This window comes from Lacerta agilis, chromosome 10 (assembly GCF_009819535.1).
Source record: "Lacerta agilis isolate rLacAgi1 chromosome 10, rLacAgi1.pri, whole genome shotgun sequence".
Classification (NCBI taxonomy): Eukaryota; Metazoa; Chordata; class Lepidosauria; order Squamata; family Lacertidae; genus Lacerta; species Lacerta agilis.
This window is the reverse complement of record NC_046321.1, coordinates 56,638,613-56,658,191: the sequence shown is the minus strand read 5'-3', so window position 1 is coordinate 56,658,191 and position 19,579 is coordinate 56,638,613.

Below are 19,579 nucleotides of genomic sequence, written 5' to 3'. Positions count from 1 at the left end.
TGTTCACCAAGGCAGCAATGCATCCAGAAGAGGGAGAGGGAAGCGCAGCGCATCGGGAACCATGGGAAACGGACGCGGTGGCGGATTCCCTCCAGGGCCGCTTTCCGGAGAGACCAGAGAAAGAAACATCCTATTCAGGAGGGAAGAGGCGACCCGGCGGCTGGACTCCGACGAGAGGGGGCGCCATCGGAGCAGAAGGCTCCGACGCGCGGCGCTGGAAGGCGAGCGCCCCTTCCTCGGACGGTTGGGCAGCCAGCCTGAGGCAACTCCAGGCAGCGAAAAGGAGGCCTCGCGAACTTTGATGGACAGCCTATGCCCGCTGTCGGGTTTCCCCCGTCGGAAGGGGCCCGAGCGAGTTCTAGAAGGGACTACTTAAGACCTGGGCGCGGCGTGACGCCTGGAGCTCTAGCGACGCGCGTCGCTTAATGAGTGCACTCGCGCGCGCTCACACATAGACACACAACTCGGGGAAAGGGAGGCTCGCTTGCTCCTCCCGCCCCGCTTCCCTTGACTGACTCGCCTTCGTTCAAGAGAAGCCGCAGTTCATACCCACACATTCGTGATTAGCCCCCCACCCCGCAGCCGAGCCCTCACTGGCTCTTCCTTTCCAATAAAATCTGGTGGAAATAGTTCTTGTCCTGAGCGTTTGTGGTGCCAGATAAGGGGGGGGGGAGATAGCGTGTGCGCTGGAAAGCTTTGCAGGGGAGAGGGGGCGGGGGAAAGACTAGATCTTGCTGTGATCTTTCCGATCCGCATTATTTAATATATATATTATATATATTGGGGGCGAAGAGAGCGCGGAAGAAAGAGGAAGGATTCTCCGATGCAACGGGCTCTGGGAGCTTTTCGTTGTGTTGGGAAGGCTGCGGCATTTCAGGAGTGACTTCGGTTTGGGCGCTCGAAAACTACCCCCGAGTGTCTGTGCGAGAGAGAGAAGAGGCGGGGAGCAGAATTGGCCGGGATTGGGCTGGGCTGCGGTGGGGGTGTGTGTGGGGGGGGTGTTGTGAGAGCGACGGAGCCTCCCCACCACCACCTCTTTCCTTTTGCCCGTGGCCAGGCTGAACGTCTGATAAGAGGTGGATTAGGAGGGGAGTTGAGAGACAGACCAATAGCTGCTGCCAGTGGGAGTATTTTGTGATTCACATGTAAGAGGCTCGGGAATCGCTGCCTCCTCCTTTCTTTCAGCACCAAGAACAGCTACAAGTGCAGCTCCTCGCTCGCTCGCTTGCTTTTGCTTCCCCCTCCTCGGAAAAAGCCTGGCAACGTGCGCGCAAATGGAGCCGCAAGAAGGCGCCCCGAGGGCTCCTCTCCAGCCCGGGTGAGTGAGCGAGCCGAGACCCCACACCCCACCCCGTCTGCAACTTCGCGACGGGAGCGCATGCATCAAGTTGACCCGGAGTTGGGAGCCAGGGGACTGGATCCCCGGCTGCTTTGATCGCTCTGCCAAAAGCCACCCGGGGGCCGAGGCGCCCCGGAAGCCCCGGAGTCTCTCTCCGGCTCCTTCCCGAGAAGTTCGAGGGCGCGGCGATGGAGGAGGCTGGCACCGCTGCCCCGGCGCTTTGCAGCCCTGCCGGGATCGCCGGATCTCCCGCGGGGGGCGGGGAGCGGGCCGAGGGGGCGGGGAGTCGCTTGGAGAGAGTGAGAGAGGCTGGTGGGCTGAAATTACCTAATCCTCTCTCCCAACCCGGGCGCCGCTGCCGCCGCCGCCGTCTATTAATTCCACCACTGACCCCCGCCGCTCCCCGCGCGATGGAGCTGCAAGTCTTGCCGAGCGATTGGGGGAATCGAGGTAGCATTATTATTATTATTATTTATTAGGCTGAATGCAGTGTGTATGTGGGGGGGGGGAGATGAGAGGGATGATATCAGGGGAAATGGGAGGGGGGTGCAATCCAGGAGGGGCAGGAAGAAGAGTGATGCGTGAATGCAAGTTGTGTGTGTGGTTTTTTTTTTGGGGGGGGGGGGTGTTCAGAGAAATCCGACTTGCTCGCCAGATGAGCTGCCGGGGTTTGTTTCTGTAGCACTTGGTGGAGCTTTCGGATCTGGAAAGACACCTGATGGGGAGCTGGGAAGGGAATTGTCAGCGTGAAGGGGCAGTAATCAAACAGGCGTCTTGTGCCAGGTGCAGGGATGAAATCCACACACACACACACACAGAGCTTACACCCCAGTTTTGACCCCCTTTTTATTTATGGCTCCTCACCCCCCTCTGCTGATTTTTTAAAAAAATGCATATGGCTTTCAGTCCTGAAGACTTTTTTTTTTTAAATGCTTTTTTAAACGCGCCTGTTCCCCTGGGCTTAATCCGGAGTTATAAACCATTCCTAGGGGGCGCGGGAGCACTTGGGGGCTGCCCCGAACTTTCCTTTGAAAGCTATGCAAAGCGGAGCTTGGCGAAAGTCCTCCCAACGCGATTTCTTCCTCTGATCTCAGGATTTAAATTTAAGCAGCTTGATCCACTTCCTCCTTGAACCTCCACCACTGCCCGGAGGAAGGAAGTGGAGCTTTTACGGCTCTTGGAGATCTGCAAGCCCACCCTACTGTGGAGAGAGGCGGGGGGGGGGGAAGGTCCATTGAGGCTTGTTCAAGCTGGTAAAATCGCGCAGGATTGACCCGTGTGCCCCTTGGTGGCGGAGGGGGTGGTTGGTTATCCTAGCTGTCAGATTGTGCAGGACATGACAGGAGCCCCTGAGAACCCTCACCAATTGATTCCCCAGACTTGTATTTCAGAGGAGGGGGAAAGAGAGGAAGCTCTCTTGATGTCTCTCCGAAAAAGAAAGAAAGAAAGAAAGCTATTTATAGAAAAGAATATCATATGAGATGTCTGCTAATGGAATCTCATCCCTTTTGGAGATGTCTAATCTGTCCTTTTTTTAAAGGCAGGTATTCTAAAGACGAGTAGGTAAATGGATCACATTGAAAACACATGCCCCCAATAACCATTTCAAACTATCAAGAGCAATTATGGATTTGGGACAGCAGTAAGGCCAAGCCGGCACACTGACATTTGCCATTGCAAGCGAGCTTGGGGGTTGAAATTCCTCACTTAAAAAGGATGTTACATTTCCACAGAGGGATTTCTATGCAGAGGGAAGAAATTGCAGCCCTTCCGTTCTTTTCAGGGAGACAGGGCCGTGTCATTTGCATCTGAGCACATATGCACACACAGGACCCTCTGGCGGCAAAATACTCCAACTCCCCTTGGCAGTCTTCCGGCTAGGGTTCAAATTCCTTAGGAGCAGAAGGAAATTGTATGGGGACAAGTAAAAAAAACAAACAGAACTCAGCCGTCAATAGAGGGCACCCATGTGAGTGCATTTACTATCCAGGTAACAGCAGGTTTTTGTGGGATTTTTATTTAAATGTAACAAAGTGGTGAAATCCTGCTTGCTGATTGAACTTCTGGGCCTCCCAGTCTTAAAGCTATTTGCTTGGAAGGACACCCCACAGATGTCAGCGGAATTCAACTTGACCCCCTGCACCGAACGGGTACAGTTAGAATGCACTGCAAATATGAATGGAAGATGTGTATAAGTGCTGATAATGAAAGTGCGGCCAATTGTCTGGGATGAAGCTGACTCTGAGAGGTGAGAGGAAGGGGAGCTTGAATACAATGGCAGGCAATGTTTGATTCAGCTGAATGTATGGAGAGTTGGCAGAGCCAGTGAAAGCTGCTCTTTGGCAACTTTTCCTGGGTGATATTGGCAGCCAGACAGGCAGTAGCCTGATCAGACAGTGACCTTGGCAGCATTAGGGCATTAATGCTCACTTTTGGACAAACAGATCTCGAGCATCTCCAGTGCGTTAGGTGAAAGGAGGCCCAGCCTTCTGAGATTAGATTGGTGCCCTGTTCCATTCCGCCCCCCCCCCCCCGCTTTCACGTTTCTCCAACAAATGCATTTATGACAGCAAAGCGCGAGGAAACTCCTCCTCTGTTTTTCCACGTTTGTTCTCCACTCTTCCGATCGGAGTATTTTGGGTCACTGATGCAGAACAGGAACTTCCGATAAACTGGAGCTGCAGCAATCTGTTGGCCAGAGCAATGCCTCCTCCGGGCTGATTTGGAAAGTCTGCTTGCATTTCACAAAGGAGACTGGGGGTGGGAAGATGCTGCAGTTGAAGGATCAGTGAAACACAGAGAGGAGCATTGTAGCTCTCTTTCTGTAACCCCAGTTTCTCAACTGGTTGGGGAGATTTCTCCCCTTTTCTGGCACAAGAATGTGGCTGTCTTTAATTTAACAAAAACCAGAGGAGCGGAGGATCAGTGCAAAATATTTTAAAAAGAGAATGCAGCTGTGTTCCAGTGAGGAGCTGATTTACTCAGATAGTGTTGGAATAGGCTTATTTGAAATACTGTAGATGCATTTTAAGAGTCCCCCCCCCCCCAACGGGAACTGATGCTGGTAGAATAATGGGTAAGAGTGTCTGTTAGCATTTACAGTACACTGCTTTTAGCATTCCTTACAAGAATTATGTAGGATAGTTAAATTCTCAATGCATTGTCAGTGGGGGGCTTAGAGACAGTGATTTGCCTCCAGTCACCCACTAAATGGATGGCAGCTGATATGTGAATTGGGGGCTTCCCAGATCACACTCTCAGCTGTCAGCATGGCACCAGGTTTTTGACTAGGACCACGAACTTGGGAGAAGCACATCTGTTTAGTCTTGCTCCCTGCCTAGTGCTGGGTTTAAAATACAGGGTACAACTACTAAAACCCTGAGCTATCGCTGTCTGACCTCTCTGCTTCATTATCTCCAGCAAAACAGAGCTCACCACCTCCCAAGTCAGTCTTTCCTGCTATCAAATAACTCTTGCCATTAGGAAGCTTCTCCAGATGTTTACTCACTTTGAGTTTGCTCAGCGAGGGAGAGTTTGGCCTTGCAAATCGTTATGTGCCTGGATAAGGAAGGGTGGTTTTGAGAAAGACCTGGTCCTGTAGTGATAAGTTGTGAGATAAAGGGACCTGCCTTCTGCTAGTCCCAGGACTGGATCTTGCCAGCAACTTATCACTTGCCTTTTATTGTGGTGTGTGCGGAGGTACGAAACTGTATTAGCCAGCAGTTGAATTCTCAGACTTGGGTCAGGCTTAGAGCTGAGCCATTGAAATAAATGGGTCTCTTCTGGATACAACTCTGGATTCTTTTTCCTTGTGGGACCTCAAACAGGACAGTAAATGGCACCCAAAATGATTGAGAAGGGGCTGGAGTATGTTCCCCAGGAAGAAAGGCTGCAATGTCTGGAGAGCTGTAATTCAGAAAAAATAATAATGATAAGGCGGGTGATGTTATAAGCACAGTGTGAAGAAAGGAGATGGAGAGATTGGTAATAGCAAGTTAACTGTACCTGCAGTACACACCTTGGCTGACTTCAGGCATTAGACCACAGGGACTAACGTTTATTAGATGTAGCAACAGCCAAAATTCTTAATGTAGCCAAGAGATGCAAGGTTTGCTACATTCACTGCTGAAGGTGCCCCACTCTTCCTGCTGACAATTTTTACAGCCTGTTAGCAGAAGCTTTCAGCAACACCCACTACTGTCCACAAAAACCTGTTGCCACCATTTGTCCAAAACAGCTTTCTTAGAAACCTACCTCCCCCCCACCCCGTACAGCCTTTCATGACAGTGGGTGTCCCATTGCTCCCAAAAGCAACCCTTTCCCCTGTACTAATCAAAATCCCCTTCCCCGTTCAGAGTTGTTGGCAGTACCACAGGGAGGAAAAAGAGAGATACTTCGCCAGGATAAAAGCACCCAGGTAGCAATCTAGATATGTGGAAAAGGTTAAGCATCCTCTCCTCTGCTGCACTCATCTCCTGCTTGCATGTTTTCCAAAGGCATCTGGTTGGCCACTGGGAGAACAAAGTGCTGGATAAGTCTGGCTTTTAGCCTGATCCAGCAGAGTTCTTTTTATGTTTGTGGGTGGCAGACCGCTATGATTGAGCAAGTGTCAGAATTTAATAAATGCTTCGGGAGTTAACACCAGGAAATTGCCAGACCCGTGTGTATTAAGCTGTGTGCTAGACACCCCTCTAATCCCCTGGAATCAGCATGTGTTAAAAGCTATTCACTCCTGTGATTTAGCCTGGGGTAATGCACCATTAGGACAAGCAAAGATCCAAGGAACTCTGCATGAGAAGCCCAGTGTGTGGGGCTTCTCCCTACAGTTAAAGCCAAGAGCTTAGTGTGGAGACGGGTAGCAGCAACAGAAGCCATGTGAGCTGGAGGCTGAGGTGTGTTTGAATCCAGGGCTGCAGCTATGGGAGAAGCAAGACCCTCTTGGGGTGTCAGTGCCGTGAGCCCCTCCATCGTAGGGTCAGGTTGTATATGTGTCTATATCTTTGTTGTTGTTCACTTGTTCAGTCATGTCCGACTCTTCATTACCCCATGGATCTTAGCACGCCAGGCACCCCTATCCTCTACTGCCTCCCGCAGTTTGGCCAAACTCATGCCAGTCGCTTCGAGAACACTGTCCAACAATCTCCTCCTCTGTCGTCCCCTTCTCCTTGTGCCCTCCATCTTTCCCAGCACCAGGGTCTTTTCCAGGGAGTCTTCTCTTCTCATGAGGTGGCCAAAGTACTGGAGCCTCAGCTTCAGGATCTGTCCTTCCAGTGGGCACTCAGGGCTGATTTCTTTAAGGATGGATAAGTTTGATCTTTTTGCAGTCCATGGGACTCTCAAGAGTCTCCTCCAGCACCGTAATTCAAAAGCATCAATTCTTCGGCGACCAGTCTTCTTTATGGTCCAGCTCTCACTTCCATACATTACTACTGGGAAAACCATAGCTTTAACTCTACGGACCTTTGTCGGCAAGGTGATGTCTCTGCTTTTTAAGATGCTGTCTAGGTTTGTCATTGCTTTCCTCCCAAGAAGCAGGCGTCTTCTAATTTCGTGACTGCTGTCACCATCTGCAGTGATCATGGAGCCCAAGAAAGTAAAATCTCTCACTGCTTCCATTTCTTCCCCTTCTATTTGCCAGGTGGTGATGGGACCAGTGGCCATGATCTTTGTTTTCTTGATGTTGAGCTTCAAACCATATTTTGCACTCTCCTCTTTCACCCTCATTAAAAGGTTCTTTAATTCCTCCTCACATCATACACATCATAAAGATACCACAGGCCCCCACTGTGCCTTTCCCCCAAAAGAGAGCACGGACCCTGGAACCCCTGGTATCTTTCAACACTTGGAGACTGGGGTGGCATGCAACAATATGTTCTTATGTTTAGTAGCATTGCTTTGATCAAATGTGGAGCTCACACAGCTATTGAGACACCCATATAACATGTCATTTGGCATTCACCAAGTTTTTTAGCAACAGAGCTGGTAAAATATTGGTGAACTACGCAGTTAGAAATAGGATGAATAATTCACATCTCTCTCTCTTTGCAGAGCTTGGGGAAGGGGAATCAACCATTCCCGCTTGCGGTGTATATTTAGATGACAAATCCAGGCTGAGTAGTGAATCCTCTCAGATAACACTGCTACCACTGCCATGATACTCTCCCAGAAGCAAGCAGTATTTGGGGACTAATTTAAGGAGCTTGGGTAGATTTGTTGTCTAAGTGTCCATGACTGACCGGCGTATTTGTCCTTCAGCCTAAGTTAGTCACATCAGCCCACATTTCTGTGGGGTATTACAGTACCCCTTTGGACACCAAGGCTTGCATATTTGACTTTCTGTTGCGACTGTTGCAAAAAAAGTTACAGTATCTGTGTTGCCTTGAGAAGTACTTTCTGCAGTGTCAATTGTGCACTAGATTCTCTGAGCTAAAGTGCGTTCAGCTACCTACCGGTATATGGATGTGTTGACAGGATGTGCCTGGAGGGGGAATGGGAAGAGTTTGTATTTTAAAAATTGTGCCCCTAATACACACAGACATTGCAGGTTTTTCCTTCCAATTCTGTATCTATAAAGTTTTTGAACTGCAATGGAATTATACTTGAATCACCCAGAACATTAATTTTTTTTTTAAAAAAACCTTTTGGTCACCACTAAACTGGTCTTTCAGGATTTGCTTATTCCAGCACACCATGCTTGGCTGTACTTGTTTATTAATTAACAAAAATTATAAACTGCTTAATTGAGATTGCTAAGCAGTTTACATAAAATATAACAAGATCTTTAGAAAAAAAAATACTGTATCACCACATTATAATTAAAACCTCAAAGTGTATTTATTCACATATTTCATGTCTCATCTATGCAATCAGCCCAATTTCTATAGGGCTTTCTATAGCTGTTTCTATAGGAAGATCAGTGTGACTTAAGAATTAAGTCTCAGTTCATATGGACAATTAAAATCTGAATTATTTTCTTATTCTGAATACTATTAGTACTCCCCACATGGTTTCTTTACACACACACACACACACACACACACATCAACAACAGTCTCCGAAGCTGGGACAAATCTTGTGTCTCCTTGCATCATTTGATACATTGAGATTTTGTTGTATTTTTACATATGTTTTCCTCATTTAAGCCATTATCTCTTTGCCTCAGAGATAGCAAAATAAGAATGTGCTGGGCAATGGCATTCTTAAAACAAAACATTTACATTTTATGTCCTCTTCTATGCATCTCATTTAAAATGACAATACAATTGTGTTGTTGTTTTAATGCCCCAATATTCTATTTTTTAAAAAACCAGTAGAGATCAGCTGTCAGAATATGACCAGTTTCAGTATTCTGTATAGAAACAGAATGGATCACTGAACTGTGTTGCCCAAACAGACTTGACCTTGCTTTGAAACAGAATAAAAAATAATGTGTGTGAAGTGGTTTGTAACTCTTGTCTCTACCTTACTTTCATTTAGCAGCAGTAGTGTGCCAGATAACTTACAGAATAAAGATATGAAATCATATCTGTTTGGAGTTGGATAAGGTGGGTGTGGTTGCTTAAATATGTGGTGCTGCCTTTGAAGAAAAGTTCAGAAACTTCAGCTGGTGCAGAATTCAGCGGCCAGGGTATGTGAGCGTTTCAGAGGGTGGCAACTTGAGAACTTTTCTGCTGGGGTTCCCTGTTTGTGGAATGTTTTCCCCAGGGAGGCTCGCCTGGGGCCTTCATTGCATATCTTTAGGTGCTAGGCAAAAACATTTCTCCATCACCAGATCCTTGGATGGTTAAATAGTCTATGGCCTTTAAAATGTTTTTTTTGGGGGGGGGGAAGCAGGTGCTTATGGTTTGTTGTGGTTTTTTATGTTGGGGTTTTTTGGGGGTGTTTCTATCCTGTATTTTTACGCTGTGAACTGTCCTCTGATCTTCAAATGAAAGGCAGTATACCATTTTAATAAATAATAGAATTGTCAAATTGGAAGGGACCTTGGAGGTCATTGGTCCAACCCCTGCTCAGTGCAGGATCTGCAACTGCAGCATCCTTGAGAGATGGCTGCCCACCCTCTCCTTAAAGACCTCCAGCAAAGGGGAGACTTGATTTGCAGCATCTTGGGGGGATCAAGTAATACAGACATGAGCAAACAAATCCTCTTTAACAGCCTGTGCTGGTCCCGTGGGTTACCCGAGAGGCGAGGTCCAAGTCCAGTCCGTGGTCCAAAGGTTCAGCGAAGAGACAGACCGATGTAGCCAAAGCTGGGTGCAGGGCAGGGAGTCAGGCCAGGTCAGGAACAGGTACGCAGGCAGGAAACCATGACAGGTCAGAAGCAGGAACACTGGCAGGATCTAGCAACCAACAATATTGCTCCCACAAGCTGGGGCAGGGTCTGACCACCTTTTATCTTAGACGGGGTAACGGTTGGTCCCGATCCCCTGGTGACTCATCACCCCGCCTCGCCTCCTGCGAGTACTCAGGTCTCTCCTTCTATCGGCCCTGAGTCTCTGCAGCTCAGGAGACGCCGGTGGGTTACTGGACCCAGGAGCTTCCTCAGCCTCAGCTGGTAGTGGGCCAGCTGCTGGTGATGACCCGGCTGACGGCAACGAGGTATTCCCCACATCTGGAACCAGGGCAGGCTCAGGCCCCAGATTTGGCTCAGCTGGTGCTTGTTGCAGGGGAGGTTGTGCAGACTGAGGCTCATCAGAATCAGGCCCCAGACTTGGTTCAGCTGATGTCCGAGGCAGAGGATCCGGTGCAGGCTGAGACTCCTTCGGGTCCGAGTCCGAGCCTGAGTCCCAGGCCATCACACAGCCCTCATATGGGAGTGCAGAGTTTTCTCAAATCAAGTTGTGCAAGGGCCAAATGCTTCCTATTTGCATTCATCTGAGTGCAGTCGCTATAAACAAAACTCCCAGCAGTCTTCTTACAAAAATGAACCCGGTACTTTGCACGGAACGAGCATTGTGATGCATTATTTAGAGTTCATTAATATAAAGTACACTAGAGCTGACACTGGCGACTTCTCTAAGAAGTAATGAGCTTGTAATAAGAATAATGACTAGTCCCATTAGCCTCTTCTTTCTCCCTACTATTTCTATTGTCAACATGGAATCACATGCTGAGCATGAACTTAACTCTGGCCATGTATGGGAAGATGCAGCCATTCCTGCGCATCGCTAGTGACTCCTAAGTCCAACTGACACCAAGCACAACTTGTAGACGTTGAACTTCAATGAGGACTGCAGTCCACAGTAACCAGTGAGAGCAAGATTTGCAGAAGCTACTACCCATTCTTACCTTCCAGCAGAACGCCATTTAGTTTCTTCCTTTGTTCATATACAGCAATGGCTTTTCTAGCATTAGAGCAACAGCCTGTAATCTTTTTTTGGGGAAAGGCCCACCTTTCACTCAAACTGCAAAAATATCCTAGGCTGGTTGTCCATTGCTACTACTTAAAAGGGCATTTACAAATGAATAGATTTCTCCAGAGTGGTTCTGTGCATTTGAATCCGCATCTCATTGAAAGCAATGCCATGCACCAAGCTATATGCATGATCCCATGTGCCTCTGATTTATGCTTGTGGTTCCTAATACAGAAGCTTGTTTGTGTAGGAGGAGCACCTGTATTCTGTTGGATTAGGACATCTCTGTGAGTTTTTTCTCCTCCCACTTATAGTCTTCCTCTTTTGTTTCTGAAACAAACTTAAAATGCTTGCCTGCCAGTGGTTCAACTACTACACTCCAGGGCAATGTTTGCACCGTACAATATAAGCACTGTGATACCACTTTAAACAGTCATAGCTTCTTCCCCCAAGGAATTCTGGGAGCTGTAGTCTGTTGAGCTGTCAGGAGAGTCTGCTTCCTCTTGGAGAGCTATTACTGTAATTCTTGGAGCTCCCTGAGCTCTCAGCACCCTTAACAAACTACAGTTCCCAGAATTCTTTGGGAGGAACCATGATTTTTAAAAGGGGCATCATAGAGCTTTAAAGGTATAGTGTGAATGTGGCCTACGTGCATAGCTGTCAACTCCCCCCCCCCTTTTAAAGGGAAATTCCCTTATTGCGAATAGGATTCCTCGCAAGAAAAGGGAAAAGTTGACAGCTATGCCTAGGTGACACTTCTTGCCCATAGGTCACAACATAGCAGCTGAAGATTAATGCATTAGGGCATCTGAGTGCTTATTCAACACAATGTAATTTAGATCCATTATGTGGATTCAAGGTTTGTTTTACAATATTCTTCTACCTGATTATGCATTGCACATTCAGTAAGTGACATGCAAATCTAGGCATGCCCTTTCTGTAGTTATTTGTATTTAACATGTGGACACTGGCTGAAACTATATAAAAACAACAACAACAACCCACACAACTCTGATAACTTGGGAATACAGTTAGATTAATTCAGATTTATAGCCACAGGAGTGAGGTTTTATTTTGAATAAGAATTCTGACTATGAAAGGAGGCTGTCTGGATTTATAGCACAGCAGGTCAATATTTTTTCATTTGTCTAAAGTGCATTGATAACAATGAAAACAAATGTTTATGAAATTATTTCGCTGTTAGCTGCAGGAGTTCAGACGACTGCATTTGTATTGCTGTAATATTTAATATTAATCAATAGAGCAAAAGTGATGTGGTTTGAATAAGCCAGGGAGTATAATGAGAGCTTTTACTTATCCAATGACATAAAGAGCCTAAAAGTAATTCAGTGCAATGTAATTTTCATTGCATTGGGCTGTGACGTAGTCTAAAAAATAATGCATTATAAGCAATTCATTTTCTGTTTCCCAGACAGGTTTTAGCCATTAACAGCAATGAATCAGGTGTCCCCTTGTTTTAGGCAGTGGAGAGTGATCTAACCCTTTGATACACCAGCATCAAACGTGTATGTAGTACTTCATTCTGCTTGTGGGATTTCTTTATGCTTCCACACGCTATAAATGCCCCTACGTTTATAGCGTGTGGAAGCATAAAGAAGTCCCACAAGCAGAATAAAGTGCTACATACACATTTTGATGCTCACGCATCAAAGAGTTAGATGACTGTCTGCTGTCGAAGACGGGACATGTGATTCATTGTTGCTGATGGTTAAAACCTGTATAGAATACAGAAAATGAATTGCTTACAATGCATTGTTTCTGGGAATACGTCACAGTCAGGTGCAATGAAAATCACATTCCTCTGAATTACTCTTAGCTCCCTTATGTCATTAAACAAGTAAAAGCTTTGATCACATGGCCATCCTGGCTGTATGACAACATTGTCATATTATGGAATCCCTGAAATAGCTGCTGGAGATTAGCTTGTTATACTTCCCCACAGGGGTGTACCCAGGATCAAAACTAGGGGGGGGGGGTGCAAGCCATGGTCGTTCAGGTTGTGACATTTCAGCACGGAAAGGCGAATGAAACCAAAATTTTAGGAAAATTATATATAAATATAGCAGTGCTTTATTACGGTAGTTATTACAATTATTTGCTTGAAATTTTTTAAATTTTTTATTCTAGTTACATGTCTTATACCAGGGGTGGCCAACTCCCAAGAGACTGTGATCTACTTTCAGCAGTGATCTACCCCCGTTTTTTGGGGTTCAGCTCAAAGTTGTTGACCTTTTTTGGGGATGAGGATTGCCCCGTTTTTTAGGGGTTCGGTTCGTTTTTAGATTACTGACCATATTATGTAAACAGCAAACAAAAACAGCTTAAAAAAACAGAAAAACTTCCCCCCCCAAACAGAAAGCCCCAAAATGGCTGAAAAACTCAGTTTCCTAGGATCCTCAGCCATCGCAACTCACCATGCAAGGGAACTGTTTCCAAAGGTCCTTTGCAACGATCAGGCAGCGCAACACACACACACACACATGCACGCAGTGGCCGGCTGCCGGTCGGCAGAGCTCAATTGTTATTTAGATTTTGGGAGGGGGAGAAAGACCGGTAGTTGAGCTTTTTAGGAGAGCTTTTCCCCTTTTAGGCTGCCGATAACCATTTAATTATTATTATTATTTGCTTCTAGGGGGGCAGGTGCCCCCTCCTGCCCACCCTTGGGTACGCCCATGCTTCCCCAGTGTAGTTACAGAGTGCCAGGCTAGGAGGCCCTGGTAGACCACAGTTCAAATCCTCACTCGGCCACCAAGCTCACAAGGTTGCCTTGGGCCAGTCGTTAGTCTCTCAGCCTAACCTACCTGGCAGGATAGGGGCTGTTGTGAGGAAAAATATGGGGAGGAGGAGAGCCATGTAAAGGTGGAATAGAGAAATAATAAATAAAACTGAATGCAGAGCAAGTCTTTGGAAGTAAACTGATCCTAATCACAACTTTACATAATAATAATAATAATAATAATAATAATAATAATAATAATAATAATTTATTTATACCCCGCCCTTCCTGGTTGAGAAACCCGGGCTCAGGGCGGCTAACAACAAATTTAAAACAATTGTAATACAACATAAAAGCAGCATAAAATACAGTATAAAAGCACGAATAACAATAAAATTCAAAGGTCAAAAAATCAGTTTGGGGGAAATCCATCCAATAAACATCGTACAGTCACCTGGGCTAGCTGGCTAATACATGTTATTATTAGTTATTCACAAACCACTCTTTGTCCAAAAAAAAAAGTAGGGTGGCATACATAATGTGAAACCACACAACAGTGATAACAACAACAACAACAACAACAACACCTTACAACCCCCCCACCCCCCCACACAGTAAAGACATAAATATGCAGAGGAGCTCAGTAGCTTCATTAATAGCTCAGTTGGTAAAGCACGAGCCTCTTAATCCCAGGGTCATGGGTTCGAGCCCAACGCTGGGCAAAAGATTTCTGCATTGCAGGGAGTTGAACTAGATGACTCTGGTGGTCCCTTCCAACTCTACAATTCGATGATTATATGATTCATAGCCCAACTTCCTTTGCCCATCAATCTCATCCCCCTCCACCTGCCTTCATAGTTTATTTCCAAACTCCTTGCTAGAGTTTACCAGTATGCATGAAAGTTGTCTACAAGCCCAAAGTATCAACCCACAAGCGGGCAGTTTGATGTGGTTCTGTATGATTGACTTCACTGGCTCTGACCAACCAGAATTCACTTGAGGAGGGCGCTTCTGCCACACCTCTGCACTGATTTGATTATTCAAGCTGCAATACTATACCATATATAATATTTAAATTACTTCACTTCCCCTCCAAATCCTGTGAACTGTAGTTAAGGATGCTGAGAATTGTTGCTTTGTGTGAGATAAACTACAATTCCTAGGATTCTTGGGGGGTGGGAAGTCATGTGATTTAAATGCATAGTGTGTGTGGGGGGCAGCTTCTCTGGGGGTTTCCTGTCCCCAGAGAAAGCACTATTAGAACCATGACTCAAACAGAAACAGTGTGTGGACTCCTTTGAAGGCAGGGAGCTAGTTCTGACTTTTACACACTCTGAAAACCAACTTTTTGGCATGTAGAATAGCGTACCTTTGAAATAGAGTGTTCCTTTAATTCAGAAAAAAAGTGCAACTTGGCCTACAAGCCTATGCATGCTTACTTGGGAATAAGTTCCATGGGATTTACTTCTGAGTAATCTTTCAGAAAAATGCGGAGCCTATGGAGCTATTCGGTCAAGGTGGCGCTGCAAAGAATCAGTTGTAGCAAAGCAGCAACAGGTGTGTGTGTGTGTGTGTGTGTGTGTGTGTGTTTGTGTTTGTGTTTGTGCTATGCTGGCTTTCAAGACCAAAGCCCTCCCCCAGCAACATGCATGTACAGCTTTGAATATAGATAAATATCAAACTCATTAAGATTATGCAACCAAGAACCCTGATCCACCATACCACATGTTGGAGGGTGTTTGCAAGAAGCAGAGGCTCGTTCTCCAGCTACCTCTGTTCACATGTGCTGGGCTCTGTTGCTGTTCAGGCTCTGGTCCTGCAGAGATTGCCACTCCACCTGCTGAAAATACGGATGGATGGATGCTCCCATTGGCAGTATCCTCACTGGTGGGAGCAGCTCAAAGCCCCAATATGGGGTGTTGCATAGGTGGAGCAACACGCTTGCATCCTAAATGGGCCCAGTGAGCTGCAAGTTGTGGTGTTTGTGGGATTCAGACCCGTTTGCATTTCCAGCTCTGGAGCTGGAGTAGCAGAGCAGCCTGTTTTTTCATGGCTTGGCGTGAGTGATGAGGCTGTGGAAGCAGCGGTGTCTCCGCCATAGCCCAGTTGGGGTTTGCTTTGTGCCCGAAGGCAGCGGTCTAAAACCACTCCATAGCCCAGCACAGCAAGTCCAATAAAACACTTTGAAACAATTTAAAACCGAGAGGACAACAGTATAAACAATAAAGGAACCGGCACAGTGCCTTTTAACGAGAAGTAGAGCAAGGCAAAATGGTTTTCAAGGCTCATCTAAACATTGGTAAGGAAGGGGCTGAATGTGCATTTCCTCAGAGGTGAGTTCCACAAGCTAACATACCCTCCGCCATGTTGAAGGCAGAAACCGAGACTCAATTTTCCGTGATGCCATCTTCCAGTTTCCCCCCCATCATGGGAGCACGGCAGTCTTTTGGGACGCGTGTTCTTGCACAATTTCACCCCACAATTCACCCCAAAGTGCTTTTGGCCCCAAAATGCATGTTTTGGGGTGATGCACAAGATCATGCCCCCCCAAAAAGCGACGTGAAATCGTGCGAGATTACAATGCCCAAAATCGTGTGAGATCACAATGTCCAAAATGGCTGCCATGGTCTCGTGAGGAAAAAACGAGATGTCCTGGTTTTTCTGGGACTGTTGACAAGTATGCAAGTATCACTGAGGTGGTTTTGTGTAAAATTCCTACCAGTCTCATTGATCATGACGAAGGGCCTACAAACAAGGGCCTCTGAGGCTGATACAGTATTAAGGCCTGGCTCTAATATTCATAGGGGTGTAGGAGGCCCTTCAAATTTATTGCTGGTTTTTACACTCCTCATGCCAATACAGGGCCCTACACCTGGTTCCTAACATTCATACAGAAAACGGGGGTGCTTGAAGGAATAGGGGAGATCACAAAGTCACAGGCTTCTTGCTTTCAGTGTGCTAGAAAAATAATCTCCTTCCTCCAAGTTCCTCTGTCCAGTTATTTTTAAGTTCATTCACTGAAAAAATAGTACAAGAGCTTTCATTTGCCCAGTATGGGCAACCCATCATATTTTGCTGCTCAGGGCATACTTGCATACCTATCAACAGTTCCAGAAAAACCAGGATATCCCCTTTTTTTTCTCGCGAGAGCATGGCAGCCATTTTGGGCATTGTGATCTCGCATGATTTCATGCCGCTTGGGGGAGGGGCATGATCTTGTGCATCACTCCAAAACATGCATCATCATCATCATCATCATCATCCATACTCTTGCATCTTTAATTTTAGATTTTGACATTTAAATATGAGGTGCATTAAATGATGTGTATAGAAAGACCCACTTTTGCCATTCTTCAAGAGCTGCGTTAAAATTCTGAAGCAGGCATATGCCCTGTTTATAATGGGAACCAATGACTCAGCATATGCAATAATCTAATACCTGGGAATTACTGTTAACTGTAGATACTGTTTTTATTGGAGTGTTTTCTACCTGGAGACACTATCCAATAAATGTAAAGCTGATGTCCAGTGTTTTGAGGTTAAGGGTGACTCATAATCAGCGGGGCCAAATTCTTCTTTCTGAGTTACACAGCTATAAATCTAGATGGATATATATTTAAGCCACTGAAGCTACTTTAGACTTACTTATATGGAACTAAGAGCAGAGAGTGTCCTAGTCGCTTGTCTCGAGGAACCTGAATAGAACAGAATCTGTACAGATTTATACCTTCAGATGTGCCAAGAAGGCCAGTTTGATGGTATCTGGTGTCCTGTAAATCTTGGACTCACAGAGGCTTAACCTAAGCCAAATAACAGGAGGGAGAATGGTGCTATCATTAAAAATAAAATAAAAAAATAAAAAATAAAAAAGCCTTGTGCTTCACACAACCCTGATCCCTGACGTTTCTAATAGGTACACTCTCTCGTTCACACTGCTTCTATATGTTTCATTTTCAAGTCTTTATATTGGCATCGCAGTGAGATATTTTTACCGCGAACACAGGAGATTTCAGCCTGACTCATTTTCACAGGCTTTGAAACGCTCATCCGTTTATAATTCTCCTGTTAGGTCTATGCCCTATTAAGTTTTAGCTGGTGGAATATTAGAAACCCAAGCAGGATAGCGTGGTAGCATGGAAAAAGGTCATGTGGGTGGTTAAACTGTGGGGCTGGGGCATGGAATCCCATTGTTTTGGTAAGAAGTCAAATCACATTTTGGTTGTCCGTTGGAAAGGATGTTTGGCTCATACTTTAGGTGGGTTTGGCTATCAACTGGGCTATGGCTCTGAAATTTGGGTGTCGTTCTTAGAGTCCTAAGAAGTGCAAAAAGGACTGCTTACCCAATCTTGAGGTGGGCGGTGGTTGTGGCCAATTGCAGGAGGCCCCAATCCCTGGACAGTTAGCCAGCAGTTGGGGGATTCCCCTGGCTGGTGACTTTGCATCTTGTGGAAAACCCATTAATCCTAGGCTTGATCCTGTCATGCCTCAGCCCCTCCATCAGGAGGCTGAGAAGCATATATACCCAATGCCTAAGCCAAATCCTACCTACAGCTGGAATCAATAAAGTTCTGGCCAGTTTTAAAATCCCAGAGCGTTGTATTGGCCAGTTTGTTCACCTTCCTTAGTTGAGGCCTTGTGCCCTGGCGAGGGGTCGCTGCAAGTGGGTCTGCTGTTGCTTCCACGCAGCGCCTTATCATGCCACTGCAGTAATGCTAGAACATGAGAAGTGATGCGAGAGAGATGGATAGCAGACAGGGCCGTCTTAAGCATATCTGGCGCCGTGGTGCAAAACTCCCTCCAGCGCCCCTCCCATTTCCCAGAGTTTTTTAGGGAGGACGGCGCTGCCGGCGGGGCTTGAGGAGGCGGCCAGCGGCTGGAGGGCGGCTCCTCCAGCAGGGAAGAGGCGGAGGCTGGACACGGCGCCTCCCGGCTCAGCTGTCCGCTTTGTGCTGCAGTGGCCATGGCAGATGGAGGCTCCGGGCGCAGCTCTGCTTTGGCGGAGGCAGGCAAGGGCAGTGAGCTGATCCTGGGAGGCACCGTGTCCAGCCTCCGCCTCTTCCCTGGCGCCCTCCAGAACTTGGCGCCCTGGCACCCCGCGCCACTAGCCTCTATGGGTACGATGCCCCTGATAGCAGACCCTCCAAGTTTCTCTCTTTTCCAGGGACAGTCCCAGATTTACAGAAGCCTTTCCGGTTTCTGATTTGATTCCAGAATATCTTGCCTTTCCTTAGGGCGCCCCTATTTTCATCAGAGAAATGTTGGAGGGCATGGAGTTATTCAAACCCTGAGCCATCTGAAGGCAGCCCTGTATAGAAAAGCGTTTTTAATGTTTAATGTTTTATTATGTTTTTATATATGTTGGAAGCTGCCCAGAGTGGCTGGGGCAATCCAGTCAGATGGGCCGGGTACAAATAGTAAAGAAGCTGCTGCTGCTGCTGTTGTTGTTTGTTGTTTGTTGTTGTTGTTGTTGTTATGGAATAGGATCTCCTTATTTTCATCAGAGAAATATTCGAGGGTATGTGATAGCATGATTTCTTCATATGTCTGTGCTGCTCACCCACCGGAAATAGTACATCAATCTTAATAAGGCAGTGGAAGAACACAACCTTAAGTTCTCTATCTGTAAAGTGAGGAGAGTGACATCTCTCAAAGAACTATAGATCACCTATAGAGGTAACATACTGTATACAAGATGGCTTCCATTTTCGTTCAGCCATGTTGCATTTCCGTCCACGTGGGAAGCCATAGTATTGCAGTGGTTTCAATATGGTTTCTTTACACAGTCAGTACCCTTTCCAAACCCTTGAGGTAGACATAAGATGAGCTTGCTGGATCAAGCCAGTGGCTCAGCCAGTCTCCAGCATCATGTTCTCACAGTGGCCAGCAAAGATGGCCAGGTGGGACCTGTGATTTGCAGCAAATGGCATCTGGAGGCTCTGACAGGGGAGATGGAACAAATAGCTGGTGGCTGCTGAAAGCCTTATCCTCCAGGAATTTGTCCAATCCACTTATACCACAAATACAATTTCATACGATATACAGTTAATTCTTTACAGCAACCCAAAAGTAGCTTTTAGTTTTCAGCTGTGTGAACATAAAACCCAAACCTGATGGAAGATTTAGCTTTTATGGAGCTTCATCCTCTAATCT